The sequence below is a fragment of the Siniperca chuatsi genome, linkage group LG8, assembly GCF_020085105.1.
Source record: "Siniperca chuatsi isolate FFG_IHB_CAS linkage group LG8, ASM2008510v1, whole genome shotgun sequence".
Classification (NCBI taxonomy): domain Eukaryota; kingdom Metazoa; phylum Chordata; class Actinopteri; order Centrarchiformes; family Sinipercidae; genus Siniperca; species Siniperca chuatsi.
Genome location: NC_058049.1, coordinates 23,801,266 through 23,821,850, shown reverse-complemented (window position 1 = coordinate 23,821,850; position 20,585 = coordinate 23,801,266). Strand labels below are relative to the sequence as shown.

Here is a 20,585-nt window from a genome sequence, read left to right as displayed (position 1 = left end):
AATAAGTGTGTACAGGCTGTTTTTTTAGACGTGGGTAAATCTGCTTTTAATAGGCAGTTGGCTCCTTTCACGTTGCCAATAGATAATGCCAATAGTTTGTCTTTCCTGTTTTTTTTCCTGATACATTGCATTCGACATCACGAATTAACCCAGAAAACAGGGTTAATGACAATGTTTCGGTGGTTGCTGTGTGTAGCCCATAGACTGTATAAAGGAGGTGGTGGCCATTCGCCACAAGGTCATCCACCTCCCGAAGAGCTAGAGGTAGTATCCTGTGGGTTTGAAGGGCTGGCGAGACAGAGCCTTCATGAAAGCAGTTGAAGCAGCTGACCCTGGTGGTCAGGAGGCATTTGTTGTGCGGGATAAGTTTGTGCAATATTTTCTAAGGCATAATGGAATGAAATTAGCACCTGCCAAAATACAGGCTAAATGTTGTCAGTGGCTGGTAAAAAAAATAATAATTGTGTAGTGTTTATATAATAATATATGTTTATGTAATAGTGTTTATACAATAAAGCCTTCTACATAAATTTCAGAAGTGGCAGACAAAAAAAAAAATTGAGAAGCCAAGAAAATGTTAAGTCACCTGCCACGGGGGTGGCACAGTTTTGTAGTACTTAAACACAAAGTATTTATGTATTAAATATATTTTTTTTTATTATATGTTACTTATCATTACTGCTTTTTACTGCTGCACAACCAATCATCTATTTCTCTCTCTTTTGGTCATCAAATTAAACAGTTTATCAATTCACAACTATGTTAGTTTGAATATAATTTTACTTAATAACATGTCTAGTAATGTTGTTGAATGTTAATGAGGACTAGACTAAATGTCTCCTAAAGAAATAGTTAGTCCAAGCATGAGTTGATTTGTTACTACTTTCAGTAATGCTCAATCTAGTACTGTTAAAATAGTGATAAATAAATTAGAGAAATATCACTGCTGTACAGTACACTGCTGATGTTTAGTGGACAAAAATTGTACCAAAAAACAAAACCAAAACAGACTTGCAGAGGATTATTTCAGGGGCGCAACATTATGATAGGCCAAATTATTAACTTTATTCAACTCTGACAGGCGATAGGTGATGTGCTGAATTTGCACGTAAACGGTAACGTTACCCTCTACCAATTGTAAACCAACTGTAGCTAACGTTAGCTAGATGATGATCCATAGCAGTTGCTGCTTAACTGACATTACTACATTTGTCAGATCTGCGAACAAATACTGACAGTATCATACTACCATCTCCACTTTGTAAAACAAGCTAACGTTCGCTAGCTAGCAAACTCTGCTGAGCATCCTAAAGAAAACACAAAAATAAAATTTCTTACCAGAAACATACAGCTCCCTGGCGATCTCCCTCCAGCCTGCTGACACCTTATTTAGGTTTTTATAGTATACTGAGGAGGTATCATATAAATAGCTCCTGATTTTGACTAAATGAATCAGCCGTTCCTCTATGGAGGAACATTTGGCATCGAAAATGAAATTTGGCATTAAAAACAAAACTGGAACTGAAAAAGGAAACAATGGCATTGAAACATTTGTATTGAAAAACGTTGCATTGGCACTGAAACAAGTTTCACTGAAAAATAAAACAGGCATTAAAAATTATTTCATCTTATTTTGATATTTCTTGCCTTCTTGATGTGTTTTTCAATGACAATATTCAGATTTTTTTCTTCATGTCACTCTATTTCAGTGATTTTTTTATGGTCAGTTTTTCCCCCACTGGTTTTCAACTTTCTGTCACCATTTTGGCGAGTAAAGGAAGGCTCTGAAGAGAGGGGCAAGGACAGCGTGATTTACGTACTCAGGAGAGAACCCCACTTCCTGAACCAGCCGTCCTATCATCCTGCTCTGAAGCCTCTGGCATCATGCAAATCTACAGCAAGGCTTCCACATGTTTACCGGGAACTCTCAAACAAGCAAGTCTGTTTCTCTCTCTGCCATTGCAATTTATATAAAATATTTGCAGTGCACAATTCATGTAGTGTTAATTTCAAATGCTAAATACAGCAAAGAAAATACTCAAGAGAACAGTAACTGATCTTTCATCTATGCTTTCATTATCTAGGGCTATAGTTAAATACATTTAATCCAAACCTTGTATGTCTTTTTTAAGTTTTCCCACTTCTTGGCTGCTCAGGCAGGAGTCACCAGTCGCCAGCTAGGCCCATCTCTTTAAATACAACTCTACAAAATGTAATGTAAAAACCACAAAAGAATCTTTCAGTATCATTAACAACGATCGAACAATTTTACTTTTGTTATGAATGCACATAAGATACTCTTTACAAGAATTTGACATAACTCACTCTCATCCGGCTGCAGAGGAAAAACGCTTCCATGATAAGAGGTGGTCCCTCTCTCTCCTCAGGCAAATAAAGTTTGCCACATTGTCGTCGGTCCCTGAAGAGATTAAAATAAATTGACAACCGATATTTCTCTAGTATTTATGTGACACTCCAATGTAATTTCGCTACTTACGAATTAAATTTTTTTGTAAGAATCTAGTTTGAATTTAGCTGTGTTGCTAATGGCAATTACTGTACAGAAGAGGGCTAGCTAATGTTAGCGCACTGGGTCACTAGCCGTGATTTGTACACATTCACAAGTTATTACATGGCTGAGAAAATGGTAGAACAAACGTCAACATATTATCGAAAGTTAAATGGAAAATTACTTACTTACAACGGATGGCAGTTTTCGCGCTGCCTTCATTGCTCTCTCTCCTCTCGTCAGTTTACCATTTTCCTTTTAGTGCAATGTATGATGGTATATATCATTTGGTTAGTGACCATCTGTTCTACACTCACTATATAGTCCGCTATATAGTGAGTAGTGAGTGATTTCAGGTAAACTCACAGCATAAACTGATATGAAATAACCCATGAATATAAGCAATAAGATGTTATAGCTTCGTGTCCTGAGACTACCGTCGTGTTAACAGTCATTTATTATCGTAGAAAAGGTTTCAGTCGTAGTCATCTGGACACTGTTTTCAGAATCAAGACGTTTCGGCTCCCATCCGGAAGTCATTCTCAATTGATTCATTTATTAGTTATTTTAAAGTTATATTGAAACCAGGGCATTACCAACACATTTCATTTTCTTTCTGCCTTTACCACCACTTCTCTTTACCATTTAACACGCTTTACGGGCTCCAATAAATTACTCTAAATGGATAAATAAAATAATGAAAGTTAAAATAAATTGCTAAATAAATCTATGCATTTACTTCCTTCTGCATGTGGGTGGTGTTGTCGAATTGATTTGACCTTTAATATGCCAAAATATTAAATCATACATTCATTAAAAATGATAATTATGTGAATGTAAATCAGACCCTTTTGTGGTTATTTAAACATATAATGTAAACAACACGCTATTATAGCTTTAGCAATTGAATCACATGCTGAAACAGATAAACCAATGTGTTATTTATTTAGTCAAGGTATTTTATACACTCAAACGTTTCTTAATTTGGTAAAATAATAACAATAATAGTAATTGGCTAATACGGGTACACTCAGAAAAACAAAATGGTCTCAGCTTTGTTTTTCAAAACACCTTTAGTCAATCCAAATCTGCTGACACAGCCCTACACATACACAAAAGTGGATTTAATGCTAAAATGCTTTTTTAGAAACCTACACTTAATCTTTTCATAGGTATCTAAATGTTGGAAAAACACATTGCTTGTGTTATCTGTGATTGACAGCAGCAAAAATACAGTACAGGTGAAAAATCTGATTTGTGCTGGCAGTGTCCAGATGCGGATCATGTTTACCTTTGAGCTATTGTCAAAGGATTATTGTGTTAATCAGTTGATTTTGACAGCATCTAGTAATGTCAGGCAGAATAACATGTCTCTGCAGGTTAAGTTATAAATGACTTGAATTCAGTACAGCACAAAAGATCTACCTGTGTGGAACTATGTTTATTTTGAACACCTGCTCATTAAAAAAACTTGTGAACAAGAGGTTGATGGAGATTTTCCAGATTATAAAATGAGAGAAACCAGACTTTACACACGTGGCAGAAGGTGCAAGAGGTACAACACAAAGCAGACATTTTGCCCTGCATCCATGGGATTTAACAAACTAAAAACCTTGACAAATACACATGCACACATACTGTAGTTTCTATTATTTTACCAAGGGGGTTTAATGTTTTTCAAAGATGCTCCAACTGTATTTTCTTCTTCATCTCTTTACTTCAGTCTGTCTCCCTTCTGTCTTTTAGTCTTTCTCCACGCTTCCCCTCCCTCTTTCTTTCCACAGTAAAGAATAAAATCTGTGTGTGTGTGTGTGTGAGAGAGATGGCAAGAGCAGATGCGCCCAAGAGGTCTACCAGCACAACCTTACATAGACATGGTCATGTCTGCCTGCAGCGTCTATGTGTGTGTGTGTATGTATAAATGTGTGTGAACAAAAGTCTGTATGACAGCTAAACCCTTCAGAGAATTTTAGCGAGAGTTATTGGTGCACCCTACTAAACACTGCTATCTGTAATCCCAACCCAGTCTCACGGGAGTTAGTGAATTAGTCACGAAATGTAATCTATAGATTCATGTACATGGACACGAATTTTCCATTAGTCCATGAGATGTTTTAGATGTTTTTTGTTTTTGTTTTTTTTACCAGGGCTGTAACTAATGATTACTTTCATTATCTATTAATTTATCAGTTATTTTACTGGTTAATCGATTCATCTTTAGTCTATAAAATGTCAGAAAATAGATAACTCAAAAATATTCCCTTTACAGTGATATAAAACTAATTAAAGCAGAAGGTGTAACCGGCAAATGTTTGGCGTCATTGCTTGATAAATAACTTCAATAATCAATCAATTATCAACATTATTGTCAATTAATTTTCCGTTGATTGGTTAATCAATTAATCGACTGATAATTATAGCATCTTTTTTGTTTTTAGACATTGAGAGACTTAAAGCCACCCACAGGTGTTTTTACTTAGGTTGCCTGATTAAACCTCTTCTCAGGACCATGTGGGTGTGTACAGACTTTTTGATTGACATTTCCTTCACCCTACTGTTAGTTTTGTTGCACCTAATAGAGTGGTACAAGTTACACCTTAATCACTATTTTTAGTGCATGGAGTTTGGTGACTTCATGTAATTCCAGCATAGCTTCACCCAACTTCAACCTGAGCAGAGGTCTAATAAGCTAAATGAAAACACCTGTGTGGGTTCGCAGGGCCTTTAATTATCTTGAATTTAAAATCTTTAGTGTTTGTGTAAGCACAATATATCCAATTTGTCAGGAAAACAGCAGCTGATTCATTCTGTCTTTAGTCACAAGACTATGATGCTTGGGTGATTTACACACTTGTTTAATGGAGTCATATGCTTTACAGGGTAGCTTAATGGCATCATCAGATAAGATCCTGCAGATGGTGCAGTACTATAGTTAGAGGTCGTATTTGTGTAAAGCTATCTGATAAGGATGCAAATGACTTCAGTTTATTTTTTATTTCAACTGTATATTCACCTTGTAATTTCAAAGCCAAAGTAAGAACTAAAAGTACAAATTAACAATATCTGCAAAATGCTCCTGTCCAACATTGGGAGTTGGTTGAATATGTTGGCTGATAGGATTGGGTAATGTTACGAATACTGTTGGATGACGTACATTTGCCAACCATCAGATTTGGCCATACTGGCCATTGCGGGCGGAGTTGCAAATATAAGACTGCAGGACTGTTTTATGGTAATACTGGATTTTTATATGATTTTGCATCAATGTGATAAGTACTAAGTATAAGTACTTTTATTTGTCAGGTATTTCTTCCAGACATTTATGTCTGGTAAGTTATCTATAAACAGTCTTCCAACTTTTTTCCCCCAGAAATTTTACTATATCATGATATATATTTATATTGTGATATGAAATTGCATATACTATGATAGAGGATTTTACCCACTCTTATTGTATGATACCAGATATTGGTTTTGTGAAGCTCTCGGTTATTGTATTGGTAGTTGATCCAAAAATCCCATATATCTTAGAACATTGGTAGACTAGAACACATAAGGAAAGGTTATCTGAAGAGAACATCGCAGACTCGCAAGAAATGTTGTTTTTTTTTTATTAAATCTCTGTCTCTATAGAAAGTAGTTTCCTTCCCCCTGAAATCACTGCGAGCGTGAGTGTGTGTGTGTGAGTGAGAGAGAGAGAGACAATTGTTCATCCATGACTTCTGAAGAGTGTGATAGAGGCTGGGATTAATAACACTGCCTCGCCTTCCCTCTGCAGAATGTGTGTTGGCTTGTCGGCTGTTTTGCGTTGGAATGTCTGGTTGTAGATTTGACTTTCTCTCTCCTGCTAGTTTGCTTCCACACACACACACGCTTCATGTTTCTCTGCCTGCAGCTAAATGGCAGAGCTTACCCGGCTTTAATATGTATGTATTATGTATTCCTTATGTTACAGGTTATAGTAGGTTCAACAGGTGAGCTTTAGGCATGGATTATGTTAGTGTGTGTGTGTGTGTGTGTGAGACCAGATTTGAACCTGGAATCCCCCTTATTTATGCCTAATGTATTCTTTCTTTTTTTTCCTTTTTGTTTTGAGAAAGTGAGGGTCGTTGTTTTTTTCTGTGGCCATCAGGTAATGGTCACATGGCTCGTGTTCACATGGTCCACCTGCCCTTTTGGGATATATTCATTTCACCCAGTTTACGCCAAAACCAAGCCCTTGATATTAGAATTAATTGTTGTGTTCTGTTTCTCCATCATTTACACCGCATCTTTGAGCCTTTACCACAAGATATGGTGGAAAGCTCCAGAAAAAGCTACTAAGTGGACCTTTTTTTGTCTACTACTACTATTTCCAACATCAAGAATGAACTTTTAAGCTTTACTTAAGGCTCTTTTATTTATTTATTTTTACCAATTTTCACCAAAAAGTATGCTGATTTTTGTTTTTCAAAAGGAGCAGATACGTTTAAACCAATTATCACCTGGATTTTATGTCCCTGTGGACACAAAAGATGTGTTTCTTCCTGCTAGAAGACCACAGCAAACAAGGTCTCCTTGCTAGAGCATAGCACATCTTAAGGGAATAGAAAATACTAATAAAACTACTAATGAATACGTCTGCATTTTTGAAGCATTTGTCCTAGCAGCCATGCTGGTCCACTACAGCAAATAATGTGCACCCTGTGGTAGAACAAAGGTATACTAGTGTACTAGTGTCTTGCACATTTTAAACTATAATAACAGCGTAGCATACTTGATGAAGAGCACTGTTTGAATCCTGTCAAGGTCTACATTTGCATAGCTATAAAAAAATCTGTCTGTGCGCGGATGTGTGCGTGTGCACGTACATGTGCGTGTGTGTGTGGGCCTCATCCTTAGCTGGCTTGTTTTGGCCCCAGGGTCCGACTCTGTTCTGTCAAGCATCTGTCTCTGCCTGTTTGTTGAAACACACACTAACTCCCTTTCAGACGCACACACACACACACACACACAGACGAGTGCCCTCGCTAACTCATTCCTGTATGTCATTGCCATGGAGATATATACAATATACAGAGGTGTAAGGTATTATCAATGAGAACACACACAAACATTTTAAAGTGGTGACAGCCTACACACACACACACACAAACACATGTTCAAAATATTAGACTGTTATAAATATATATACTTATTCAGTAATATACCTTCTACTCAATGTTTATCTATGTCAATGTTGTGATTATTCAGGTCCACATAAAAAGGTTCTGGATGCTGTTTTGTCTTGAGAGGAGAATCCCAAAAAGGCCTGGATGAAAATGGCTGCCACACAAATATAGATTTGGTTCCATTCTGTGTATAATCCATTTTTGTTCAACTGTTTTTCCATTGTTCCAAAAAGAGAAGAAAATGCAAGATGTCATAATGACGTATTTTACAATCCAGTGCTGTGCCGCCAAGCCACTTTATAAAGATGGCCTAAAACTGTGTGTATACTGTAGCTTTCAGCAACTTGGTGTTACAGGTTTAAAGTTTGTGCATTTCCTCCACAAAGCTGGCGCATGTATTCACAATGGTGCACGAAAACACTTCTTTTGTTTTGATTCTCCAGACCTTCAGATTACAGAAGTTTCAGAGTGGGCCTCTGAAATTACATTTAGAACCCTTTCAACTTGCCTGATGTTTTACACATCAACACAGCTAAATGAATGCAGTTGAAATGAAGAAGAAATCATCACACAAAACTATTTTGTGTCTTTTCATGAAGGACAACTCTACAGTGATAAGATCTCTATATGTCACTCTTTAAAACACTGCATATTCAAAACTGGGTTAGCATTAGTATGTATTATACTGTAGAATTGGGTTTTGTCTGTCCTAGCCTCAGGCAGTTGTTGGACTGTCTTAGTTCCTTATAAACTTGTCAGCAGTCAAGAAGTTGTTTGTGTGGGTAGCCTCTTTCTTTGGTTGTTTTTGGTTTAGATATATTTTTCTTCGTTTTTTAGTAGGTAAGTTAGCATTGATTGGGAAAGTTCGTTATTTCAGTTTATTGTCTTGGCCAAGACCACCCTAATACTTCTAATTGAGGAACAAATAAAACAACAAACTGCTAAATGCTGCCTCTGTCTCTTGGGATTTGGGCAAATGTGAATCTATTTCATGCTATGTTTAAGTGTCAGCCATAGTAAAGAATGTGGGCTTTAATGGTTTTAAAATAGTTCAAGGTGGAAACAGAGTCCATGGAGTATAAAGATATAATCATGCAATACTCCTGCAGGTATACAGGAACACAACTCCCAGCAGTCCTAGCAGTGCTCCATTATGTTCCACTGACTTAATTTGGCTCCAGTAGGAGCAGCTCAGCAGCCTGAGTCTCCTCCCTGGGGTCCTCATAATCCATGACCTCACCTGCTGCATGACAGATGTAGAGAATTGCACCACATGTGATCACAGATGACATAAAGAAAAGATCAGTGTCCACTGCCTTGAAGAATAAACATCACATCTTTTAGGGATGCAGTACAACAAAGGCTTGGAAAAGCTGTGTTGATGGGTGTGTGTAGGCAGGTGTAGCCACCATCCCAATGGTAAAGTAGCCAGGAGGGTGGAAACTGAATAAAAAGTTAATTGCACCAACGCAGTTACTAAATGTCTCATGAGCAGCCGAGTGTGCAAAGCTTTGCCCAGCTCTGTTGAGTGCTGCTGCTGTCAGTGGATGATGAATGATTTGGTCCTGGAAGCTGAGTCACTGGGCTGCAGCTAGGTGCATCACTTCATAGTGTAACTACCCTTTGTCAGCAGTCTGCCCATCGGTGTACATTTGGAGATTTATTCATTTGAATGTCGCATGTACAGCAAAGTCTGGCTTGGATGTTTAAAAAAAATGGGTGTTTGTTGAAGCAGATATGTTGGCATCTTCGAACAGACCCATCCCATCACTGAAGCTGTATCGAGATAGGCATGTAATACTTTCAGAAGGGCCAACAAGTTCTGACAGTCAAGAATCCCCAACCACACTCAGCAGACACCAGAACCAAAGCAAAAAAAAAAATCTTCCTGCTGCTCTAGGGCTTATAAAGATACAATGAGGAATATGATTAATGGCTAACATATGAGCTGTAGATCATCTTTTGTTGTCTATTCTCACAAAGTTCACAATGAGTCCACTGCAAATGCTAACCAGTTCCACAAGGCCATCCTGTCAATGCACCAAGCTCCTCTTAGAATGTGTTATTGCTATTCCCATACTGTCCTCTTCATGCTTACTCCATTTAATGTTTAGCAATTGCAATTTGTTAATATCAAAATATACATCTGTTCAGTATATTTGTTTATACGATAACAAAGCAGACCAAATAATTTTTGCATTTGATGTACTTTGTAGATAAAGTTTTCTTTGATCTTACAGGTTGGCTTTCACTTTAAATAATGATCTATAATATTGCTAATTTGCTCTAAAACAACACTAATTCAACTTTTATTCAGTTCGTAAAGATTTTTAGCCCCGCTAGTCACATGGCTCTATCGATGGCAATATCAGTATAGTTGGCCACCACTTTGGTCCAGACAAAATCTCAATTACTACTGGATGGATTGTTGTGAAATTTAGTACAGACGTTCATGTCCCCCTCAGGATGAATTGTAATAATATTGGTGATACCTTAACTTTTCATCTAGCACCATCATCAGGTCAAAATTTCAATCTTTCCATTACTTTGGTTTATGATCAAATACCTTCAAAACTAATGATATTCCCGTTAGACTCAGCTGTACTTTGGCCTTGTTTACACCTGGTATTAGCATGCGTCCTGGGTGATCCGATCACAAGTGGACATCTCTAAGTACAGGTTTGAATGCACCCAAGATGCATTGAGGACCAACTGAGATCCAATCATATTAAAGTGCGAAACAACAAGAAGAAGACTCAACAACAGGCAATAAAGATTCTCATGGATGGAGTACACCCAGAAACATGCTGTCTGACTTCCTCCGGCTGCTCTGCCTCAACCCTCATGAGTGGAAATTAAATGATGTACGTGATTATGCATATAGAGCGGGTAAGTGAGATCCAATCCGGCGCATGTGGAGACACATTCTAATGCCAGGTGTGTACTGACCTACTTGGAGCTGTCCACTTGTGATCGGATCACCCAAGACGCATACTAATGCCAGGTATAAACAGGGCCTTTGTGTTTTGCGGCAATTAGGAAATGTTATGCATGCTAACACACTAAACTAAGATGGTGAACATGGTACACAGTATACTTGCAAAACATCAGCATGCTAGCATTGTCATTGTGAGCATGTTATCATGCTGATAAGTCAAGTCAATTTTATTTATACAGCCCAATATTGCAAATCATAAATTCTCAAAGGGCTTTACAATCTGTACAGCATGTAAAAACCTCTATCCTTGATTCAGATAAGAAAAAACCCCTCAAAAGCATTTAGCTAACAGCATTTGTGCTCAAGTACATAGAGCCACTAGCATGGCTGTAGTCTCTTAATCTTGTTACATTTTCTATTCTACGGATCCAGTGTCTGATAGTTCTTCCTTGGAAAACAAAAATCCTCTGTGAACAGATTAACACAGGCAGCGATTCATTTGATGTGTATATTTAGTTTTGAATGAATACAAAGGACAAACATTTGGTGCTAACATCCACTAATTAGAACTCAACACAAAGTACAGCTGAGGCTGAATGTCATTAGTTTTGCAGGTATTTAGTCAGAAACCAAAGAATTGGACAAATAAAAATTTTGACTTGATGATGACGCTAGATGAAAATCAGGGGATCAACGCTCTTACAATTCCTTTTGAGGGGGACATTAATGTCTGCACCAAAGGCATGGCAATTGAATGGACCAAGGTGATGGACCAACTGACATTGTCATCACTAGAAGAAAACAATTGCAAGAAAACCTAAACCATTATACATTATCAGCTGCTGACGCAGTATAAAGAACACTACAAGCCATCCCAGTTATAAATCACTGTGGATACAGGCAATAAAAACCTACATCATACTGTAACAGTCAGTACAGCACACAGATTCATGTATTTATTGATAAATGAGCTGTGGAATCCTGACAACAGTTGCCATGCAAACAAACATCAAAAAACATCCCGTTACAGATGTGTACAGCTGTGTTTTACAGCTGTGTGGCTGTGTATGAAGTAATCTGGCTTCGTTTGAGATGTAGCGCAAGACAGAAGTGATTTAGAGCTGTTTAATAAAGTGGATTGACGGAGGGTTGATTGGCTGGAAGCTCTGACAAACTGTCCAAACTACAGACAGTTTCTGCTAAGTGAGAACTTTTAACAAGGATCTGTGATAGCAAGCTTTCAAATGCCAGCAGGGAGAAAGGGGTTCAGTGTGTGAGCTGAGCTCAATGCCAGACTCTTCAGAAAAAGACAGAAATGTCCTTCTCTTGTGTCTCAGTATTCACTCCGATTTTCAACATAATCTGAATAACGTATTTTGTTTCTAAATGTGTGTGAGAGTCTGTCTGTCTGTTCAATGGTAAGAATCATTCTGTCTTTTGAGATATGCAAATGTCTTGTGATTTTTTTAATATTTGGACCATAAAACTAACTAATAATATTTAGTCTGCTGCATTGCCTGTAGCACTGCAGAAGCTAAGAACTATAAATTTTGACTGGCTGCCCTTAGATTAAAGCTTTGCTATGCAAGACATACACCTGTGTTATCAAGTGAAATCTGCAGAGGTTGAAAGAGAGAAGCGTGTTGTGACCCATGAGCCTGTAGATTTGTCCTGTCTGCCTAAAAGAAAACTGGTGTCATGTTTTTGTCATAGAGTTCACTGAGAACGTCGAGCGACAAATCAACATGTAGCGCTCACTGACTGCTGTTCAGGAGACAGCAGGAAACATAGTGGGAACCGCCAACATTAGAAACAGCAGCGTGCACCTTAAATCGACTTGATCGGACTGTGAACACTATAATAGGTTTTATGTTATTCTAGGGAACAATTAAATTGATAGGAGACACACAAGAGAACCTACTCAAAACAAACTGCTAATACCATGAGCATGAGTAACATCAAGGAGAAACCTGTTGTAGCAGGCCGGGCTGAAAGTTGTTTTGAAGTGTTCACAAATCTAGAGAAACTTGGCTCTCTCCGTCGGGAGATTTTTATGCAAAAAATATAGTCATCACGAGACCTTGCCTTTATGTAATTGCTTAAGTTATATAATTATGCACACATTTTATAATATAATCAGCCTTCTGAAAAGCTGTTTGTCTCTCTGTATGAGCGCTCCTTGGATGGGACTCATTCTGGGCCGTGGCTTTACATGATGCAACAGATATGTTGAAGAAATGCCAAGTGATAGATGTTGATAAAAGAGATCTTTTAATGGTGATGGATGTACAGTAAATTCAGTGGGATACAGTAATATCCCACACAGTGACTAAATGCTTTCTGTCATTACTACCTAATGATGATAATCAGACTTGTTTGTCATTCGCTTGACACAAATAAAAATTATATTATTTTATTTTCATGTTTCCTTTTTGTCTTTTTTCTCCGAAGCAGCAACAGGATTTTGTAGGCAAATGAAGGTTTTAACCAATATAAGACCAAAGAGCGATCCAATTATAAAGTTGGCTTTAGGCACTTGGGTGGATTCATTTTACAGCTGACTCATGTAATTTGCTATTGCTATGGTGATAATGGGCTTTTTGCTAGTACACTGCCCTTTTCAAGGACTTGTTTGGCCACGACTTGATATTCATAAACGTGTATGCTCTTAGCACAAGCAACAGGGACAACAAGATGTGTATTTCAGCGTCAGTGTTATATTAATGAATGATGACATTAGTTTAGTGGGACCAACCAATAGCAGGCCACTTCAGCAAGGCTATTTCAACACAACAGCATTAGTTTTTAGGGAAAAAATCTTAACTTAAGGTCCTCTTACTTGCCTTTTCCGGAGCTTTCAATCACATCTCAACATTTGAACTGTCATGGCTGGGAGCCATTGGACAGCCAAAGAAAGACCGAGCCTCAATAGTGTAATAAAGTTAATTTAATTAGACGAATTATGAATTTTTTATTTGTCAAAAGTCATTTTAACAATGCCAAAGTAAAAATAAGCACAATTAGACAAAACATTTAATAGCTTGAGATTATAAGATAATCAAACAATGGTCTTGAGATGGGTCTCAAATATTGTACATTTCTAATATGTAAGTGAAAGTTTTAGTATGATTTGGTGCAATTCAGTTAAAGTACATTTCTTTGGCAAATAAACTAAATAAAGTATTGCCACCACAGTGAAGGTTGAATTGATTGTTTCAATTTTCGAACTGGTCTGGTTTGCATTCACAAAAGGCAAAACTCAAAAATTGCAAACAAAAGCCATGTGGTGGAAATGTCGTTCGATTATTGGTCATACAGTCTGCAGGTAAAAAGACAACTAACCCCTCCAAATTTCTACCTGGATATTGTACATCATGGAGCACCATATTTCAACTTTGACCTGCAACCAATGAGATAACAGCTGTATGAGACGTAGCCAGAAGCGACGCATTCAAGCAGGGGAGGTAGAGAGTGATGGAAGAAAAACATATTCTGTGTTTCACAGTTCCCTGAACTCTATAACACAACATTTAAAAACATACCATGATCTCGCCAGGAAAAGTAATGCATGGCGAAATGTCTGCAGTCAGATGTGGCTACCACGTTTGTGAATAGGCATATAGTTTACAAACTGCTAAAGTTAGCTTAGTGCACTTTGATGACTTGCGCTGTGCTTTGCCTCTGCAAATGTCTGCACTATGCGCTGCGCCCTACCTCGCGGTGAGCAAAGAGAAAATGTGAAGACAGCTTAAGTGTGGAAAAACCGGACACTGATGTTAGCACGTTAGCTATCTTAGCTTAATCGACCGAACAACAATAACCCATAAAATTACAGTTCTGCATACTTAAACAAAATAAACAACAACTTCTAAAAATCCCTAGGAGATTAAGATGTGGGCCAGGGTCCAACATATCCGATGGCCCGGGGCCAGTACAACTTTATGCAGGGCAAGTTGATTGACCGGTCACTGGTCTGTCCGGCCCAGCGGCGGACTGGTCGCTAATGAAAAGATGGTCACTCTTCTTTAAGAACAGAGTGGACGTGGGATCCCAATATTACCAATGTGACATGTCGAAGGTAAATTCATGTTCAGAATTTCTGTAAATTTGCTCATTATAGTGTTTAGACCCAAAACGTGACTGTTATTGAGGGTGTCATCTCATATAGCAGTCTAACGTTAGCCATATTATGAGACACGCTGAGGTACTTGTGGCTAGCTAGCCTTGTAGCCAGCTGCGTTGAGCTCAACAGCTACGGTACTCACGTTAATATAAAAATCTGAAAATACTGACATGATCATATCCTTTCTCCCAGTAGCCATTGTTGCTGTTTGGCACTCAGCAATTTTTTATAATCCGCTATGAGATTTGTTTTCAGCAAGAAAACAATTCGACTAACGTTAAGTCAACACTACGCTAACACTAACGCTAGCTAACATCAACTTTCACTGTAGATGTCTGTCTAATGTCGAGCACTGTGGGTTTTAATAGCATCCCTACAATGTACTGGACTATACTCTTTGATTGGATTAAAATATAAATATTTACCTAATGTCTTATAGTGTAAGGATGATTGAAATGTCATTTTACAGTAAGTGTTGCAATATAGGCCCCTATAGTTATTAAATGATGTAAAAAATGGGTTATTTTAATTTTTGGCTGCCAGTGAAGATACACAAGGGGCCAGTAAAACTCTGATGTACTGGCCAAGTGGGCCAGTGGGGGAAAAATCTTACGTTGGACACTGAGTTGATACTTAGATGACAAGCTAAACGTTACCTAAAGCTAGCTAGCCATATCCTAAGATTATCATAGATAACGTTACATTAAACACCACCGCACAAAGTAACTCCACTCAGCCATGAAATATGTAGGTTGTGCAACCAACTGGCAACCACTGGAATGGAATGAAAGGGCGGAGGGGGAGTATGTCATCTAGTGGCTGGATGTTATTAATACCACCTTTAAGTTACTCTTCAAAGAAATAAATGTAGACTGACTGAGTTTCAATCATAATGGGTGATATTTACGTTCTTCGGGTTTCCGTGAAAGTTTTTTTTTGTATCAAATTGTGGCCATGAAAATAAAATCAAACTGTGAGGTTCCTGCAGATCTCTCAAGGTGAAGGAGGATGTGGTAAAAAGGAAATTTTGGTAGTTGTTCTTAAATGGGTTTCACGTGCACGGAGGATGCACATGCGCACACTCATGCACATCTTCCTCACTGAACATTGACCTTAAGTTGCATTTTATGTTTGACATTTTAAAATGTCTTAAAAGTAGAAATTTGAGCTTGTGGAACACACTGCAAATGGAGAGCATTAATGTTTTATGGTCCATCAGTTGATGGAATCTTGGCTCTGCAAAGGAAGGAGTGAAGAAGAGAAGACAGAAAGTGCGTGACAAGAGCTGGAGAGAGACATACAGGTGCTTCAGTTCCCTCTGTCTCTGTTCCCATCACTGCTGACAAACTAACACAGCTGGGCTGGATAATCCACCGAGAAAGTACTTGGAACAAAGTGGATATAAGAGGTACCATAAAAAATAATAATAGAGAGAAAGAAGAAGAGGAAACCCCTGAGAACACAAACACACAGCCATGTATCACTCTGTAATCTGTGGACTGACACATCTCCAGTGGTAGCTTTAAAGTAAAGATGAAGTATCGCAAGGTTACAGCTTTCTCAGGAAATCTCAGAGAAACCTGGAATTATGTATGTTGGACTTATTACCACACATGTTCCAGATTTATTATTAGTAAGAATTATAGTTAAATACACATAAGAGCAAGTGTCCATTCATGGGATCCAAGCTGTTGACATTGATTGTGTGAGAAGCATTCAACGTTCAACACAAATTCTGTCCCACAACACAGTCCTATGACTGGGGGTTAAAAAGTGCCTAATTTACTTACTGCAATTGGAACAGTTACCACTTTGTCATGATGGCGATGCAGTTTTGTGCATGACGTTTCTGTGCGCCTTTCTACATGTGACCTTTACAAGAAATGTTGCTTTATTCTGTTTTTGGTAACCATATTTAACATCGAGCCAGGGACAACAGATGACAACAAAATTAGCCTTCTAGGCAAAGTTCTGACTCATTTACAGTTTTTAGCCATGTTAGTAGTAGCAGCATGGCTCTATGAATGGAAATGTCTGTCTGTCTGTCATTCAGTCTGTCTGTAATTCTGTCCGCCACCTTGGTCATGACTGAAATATCTCAATAACATAACGACAGATTGCCATGGAATTTGGAGTAGGCTGTCATGTTCCCCTCAGGATGAATTCTAATAACTGTGGTGAACTTTTCATCTAGGTCAAAATTGTCAAATTCTTTGCTTTATGACCAAATACATTCCCATCAGCCTCAGCTGTACTTTCAGTTGGTTTAGCAAGTGTTAGCATGCTAACATGGTAAACATTATACCTGCTAAACATCATGTAAGCATTGTCATACTGCGCATGTTAGCATGCTGATGTTAGCATTTAGCTCAAAGCACTCTTGTGTACAGCCTCACAGAGCAGTTAGCATGGCTCTAGACTCTTAGTCTTGTTCGTGTTTCTGTTGATCAAAGAGCATTTCCCCAGTAAATAAACTAGTGTGTTAAACTCCTAACTATTTTGAGGTAACACTGTTTAAATGTACAAGTCAAATGTTCTTATAAGCACTTCCATATTTATTTCAATATCCTGCAAGATATGCCATACGTGTAACTTGTAGCACGCAATGTCATTACCGTGTATTTTTTAGGATATTTCAGCTTTCCATGAGAGAAGCAGAAAAGTTAACAAACAACACAAGGTTAAGGCCCACCAGCTGAATCAAGAATCCAGTTGAGCTACAGTCAACAAGTGTCTAATCCACAGGCTAATATTTGGAATGGAGCCTCTCCTACACTAAAGCCACTGCAAATAAACTAGAGAGTTCCTTTCAAAGGGGATATGCTTTGAAATCTGCTTCTCAGCCTACTGGACTATAATATAGGGTAAGGAAACAAAGAGCAAGCGAAGGCATTTTGAAATTGAAATATGGGACTGGCGAGATTAAGTAGAGAGAGAGGGTGTATGATAAAGAACTTCAGAGCTTCTGAGATTAAGAGAATGACAGACCAGCAGTGAGAGATTTAAAAAGAATGACTGGGAATGGAGGAGATCACCAGAACATCAAACTAAGGTTAAGACATAATAATATAACTGTACCCTGAACTTTCAGTTTAGGGTCGAATAAACAAAGAAAGTACATGAAAATCTACACTAACGCAGATAACATGATTGGCACATGAATATATGTTGAAGTTCTTTCTTTCTTTGGCATTGTTCTATGTGGATTTGAGAAACATCACATTAAAACATGGTTAGACAAATGCCCCTCTGTCTTTCCCTGGGGCTGGTGTAAATAATGACATTTTCATTTTTGGCAACCTCAATTTCTTGCCTTGCAAATTGAATCGTACATTTATTTGATCCTGTGAAATTTCAAGGAATGTTACATACCCTGGTTCATTTTGTGGGCATTTGAAAAATTCCAGTGGGCAAACAGCGTAAAGGCCTGGTCTCATTAGCACATTAAACTGAAATTTCAGTGAGTGAAATCAATTCATTTCAATGGAATCGACTACCTTGCTTAGCCCACAATCAGCAAATCTGCTTGTAGAGGCGAAGTATAGCCACATAGTTTTCGCACCTAATTCAACTTTGGTGAACTTTTACATGCAAATTTGCAGCCTTGACAGTGCTGACTTGAGGAAATTGAGAGAAGCTATCTGTGCTGCACCATCCAATTTTCTATAACCCTTCTCCCCTGGAGTGTAAACTAATCTGCTTAGCCACCAACCTAGCTACCTCAACCACCAGGCTTCCAGCCCCATCTGCTTTCAGACAGAAAGCAAAGCAAATTTTTGCCTTGTGTTATTCGCACAAATTTGACTGTGGGCTGTTTGTGCTGTCCGTGTTGATTCGCCCTAAACAGCCAATATACCAACTGTATGTTAGCTGTACGCTAGCTAGCAAGGGATGCACTGACTGTGTTTATGGGAGTGTGCCTGTGTGTGTGTGTGTTTGTGTACAGCTTCTGACTGATCTCAGAACTCACCTGAAACTCGTCACGTTGTCAGTTTGTGAAGCAGGCACTTAAAGCCAAGGGATAAGCACAAAGTTTTTGCCCAAGTTGAAACCTTTTCAACTCCCACGTACGTGACTTTGCGCAGCCTTGGGTGAATTTGCATAATACTATCCCTAATGGCATCACAGTCTCATGCACCATTGAATCAGTCAAGTTCCAGGAACTTTCTCAGATTGATTTCAAAAGATGTTCAGGGAGTGAGTGAAATCAATATAGAAATATAGAAAATCACTAACTGAAGCAGAAACAGAAAAGTTGGTGCATCAGAACCAGTAAATTGATCACAAATAATTAATCTAATGCACTGAACAAAGTGGTGATATTTAACACACTAAACATTTTCAGTTTAATACCACTTCGGAGAGGTCAAAACTGAAAGATGCTGGCAAATTCTTGGAAGAGACATACTGTAACTGTGTAACTGTGGTTGAACCCAAATTCATTTGCCTCCTTTAGTGTAAATGTCAATCTCTCAAAACAGGATGCAAAGCTTGTTATTGCTTATAATGACCCACTTGTATCTGTGTATGTATTTGTGTGTGAGAAAAAGAAGGTGGCACAAGAATGCCAGTGAGATTTGGCCCAGGGAACTGGCACCAGGCACCATCATCACTATGATAAGCTGATGACTGAAACGTGTATTTGCGCGCTTGTGTGTGTGTGTGTGTGCGATGGGTGCTGAGTGATGTCAAAGTACAGTTGTCTCCTGTCTGGCACAAACCTGATGAAACACGTCATTTCATATAAATGTACAGAATTTTTTTCATCTAAATATAGTGAGCCCTTTTTTGGAATGAATGGCCCCTCTATTCTGTGAAGTTTCTCAAACACACAACATCTTGATGCACAAGGGAAAAGTTCCATTCAAAGACACTATAATCTTAATTTTAAAAACAATAATGAATTATTTGTTCACCATGATGGTAGCCTGAAAATCAGACTGAATTTCCATTTCGTTTAATTTCATTATTCAGTCTGACAATTTCCTGTTAGCCATTTTCTGTTAGGGTTGTTATTTCACTCTAACCACTCAGTAGCGACATATGCAAGTCCACTCACAACAACTTGGACAGCTGTGTCAGCATCATCCACACTTCTCTGTCGGCATTTCTGGCTCTGGCACATGTAGAAGATCCCCATAATCTCGCCTATAATCTCTGATTGGCCCGGTTGTTTTTCAGTCACACTAGCAGACCTCTTTGAATAGCTGAAACAAACAAGGCTTTAATTACGGATTAATTAACTCTAAAATACAAAAAGCTCAGTCTAAATGGGGTATGTTTTGGTTAAAAGTTCATTTTTAACCTTGGAAACAGCAGTTGACAAAACAATCTCACCTCAAGGTTCAGTAGTAGCTGTTCTGGAGCTTTTGGTCATATCACATGATCTTCATCAGCAGAAAACGTTTGCACAGTTGTCATGGAAAGATTTTTTTTTTTCTGAGCACGTCTCACCCAACAGAGTTTGAAAAACTGACTTTTCATCGGGGTGCACGGTGGCAGAGCGGCTAAAGCTCCTGCCTCCCAATAAGGAGATCGTGGGTTCGTGGGATCGATTCCCGGACCAGACCAACATCACACAATCTCTCTGGGTGGAGTCTGCATGTCCTCCCGTGTCCGTGGGTTCTCTCCGGGTTCTCCGGCTTCCTCCCACCGTCCCAAAGACATGCATGTGTAGGTTAATTGATAACTCTAAAATTGCCCGTATTGAATGAATGTGAGAGTGAATGGTTGTCTGTCCTTGTCTGTGTCTGTGTTAGCCCTGCGACGAGTTGGCCACTGTCCAGGGTGTACCCTGCCTAAGGCCCAAAGTCACTGGGATAGGCTCCAGTCACCCGCGACCCCTAACGGGACCAAGCGGTAGAA

General features: G+C 38.5%; 1 long non-coding RNA gene across 1 annotated transcript; it reads right to left on the bottom strand.

The window, feature by feature from the left end:
* Positions 1-1,728: 1,728 nt before the first annotated feature.
* On the bottom strand, positions 1,729-3,055 carry LOC122880535. Its single transcript, XR_006378957.1, has 3 exons — positions 2,698-3,055; positions 2,326-2,419; positions 1,729-2,203 (listed from the first exon to the last, which is right to left on the bottom strand). It is a non-coding gene; the product is annotated as an uncharacterized LOC122880535 (long non-coding RNA).
* Positions 3,056-20,585: the final 17,530 nt, after the last annotated feature.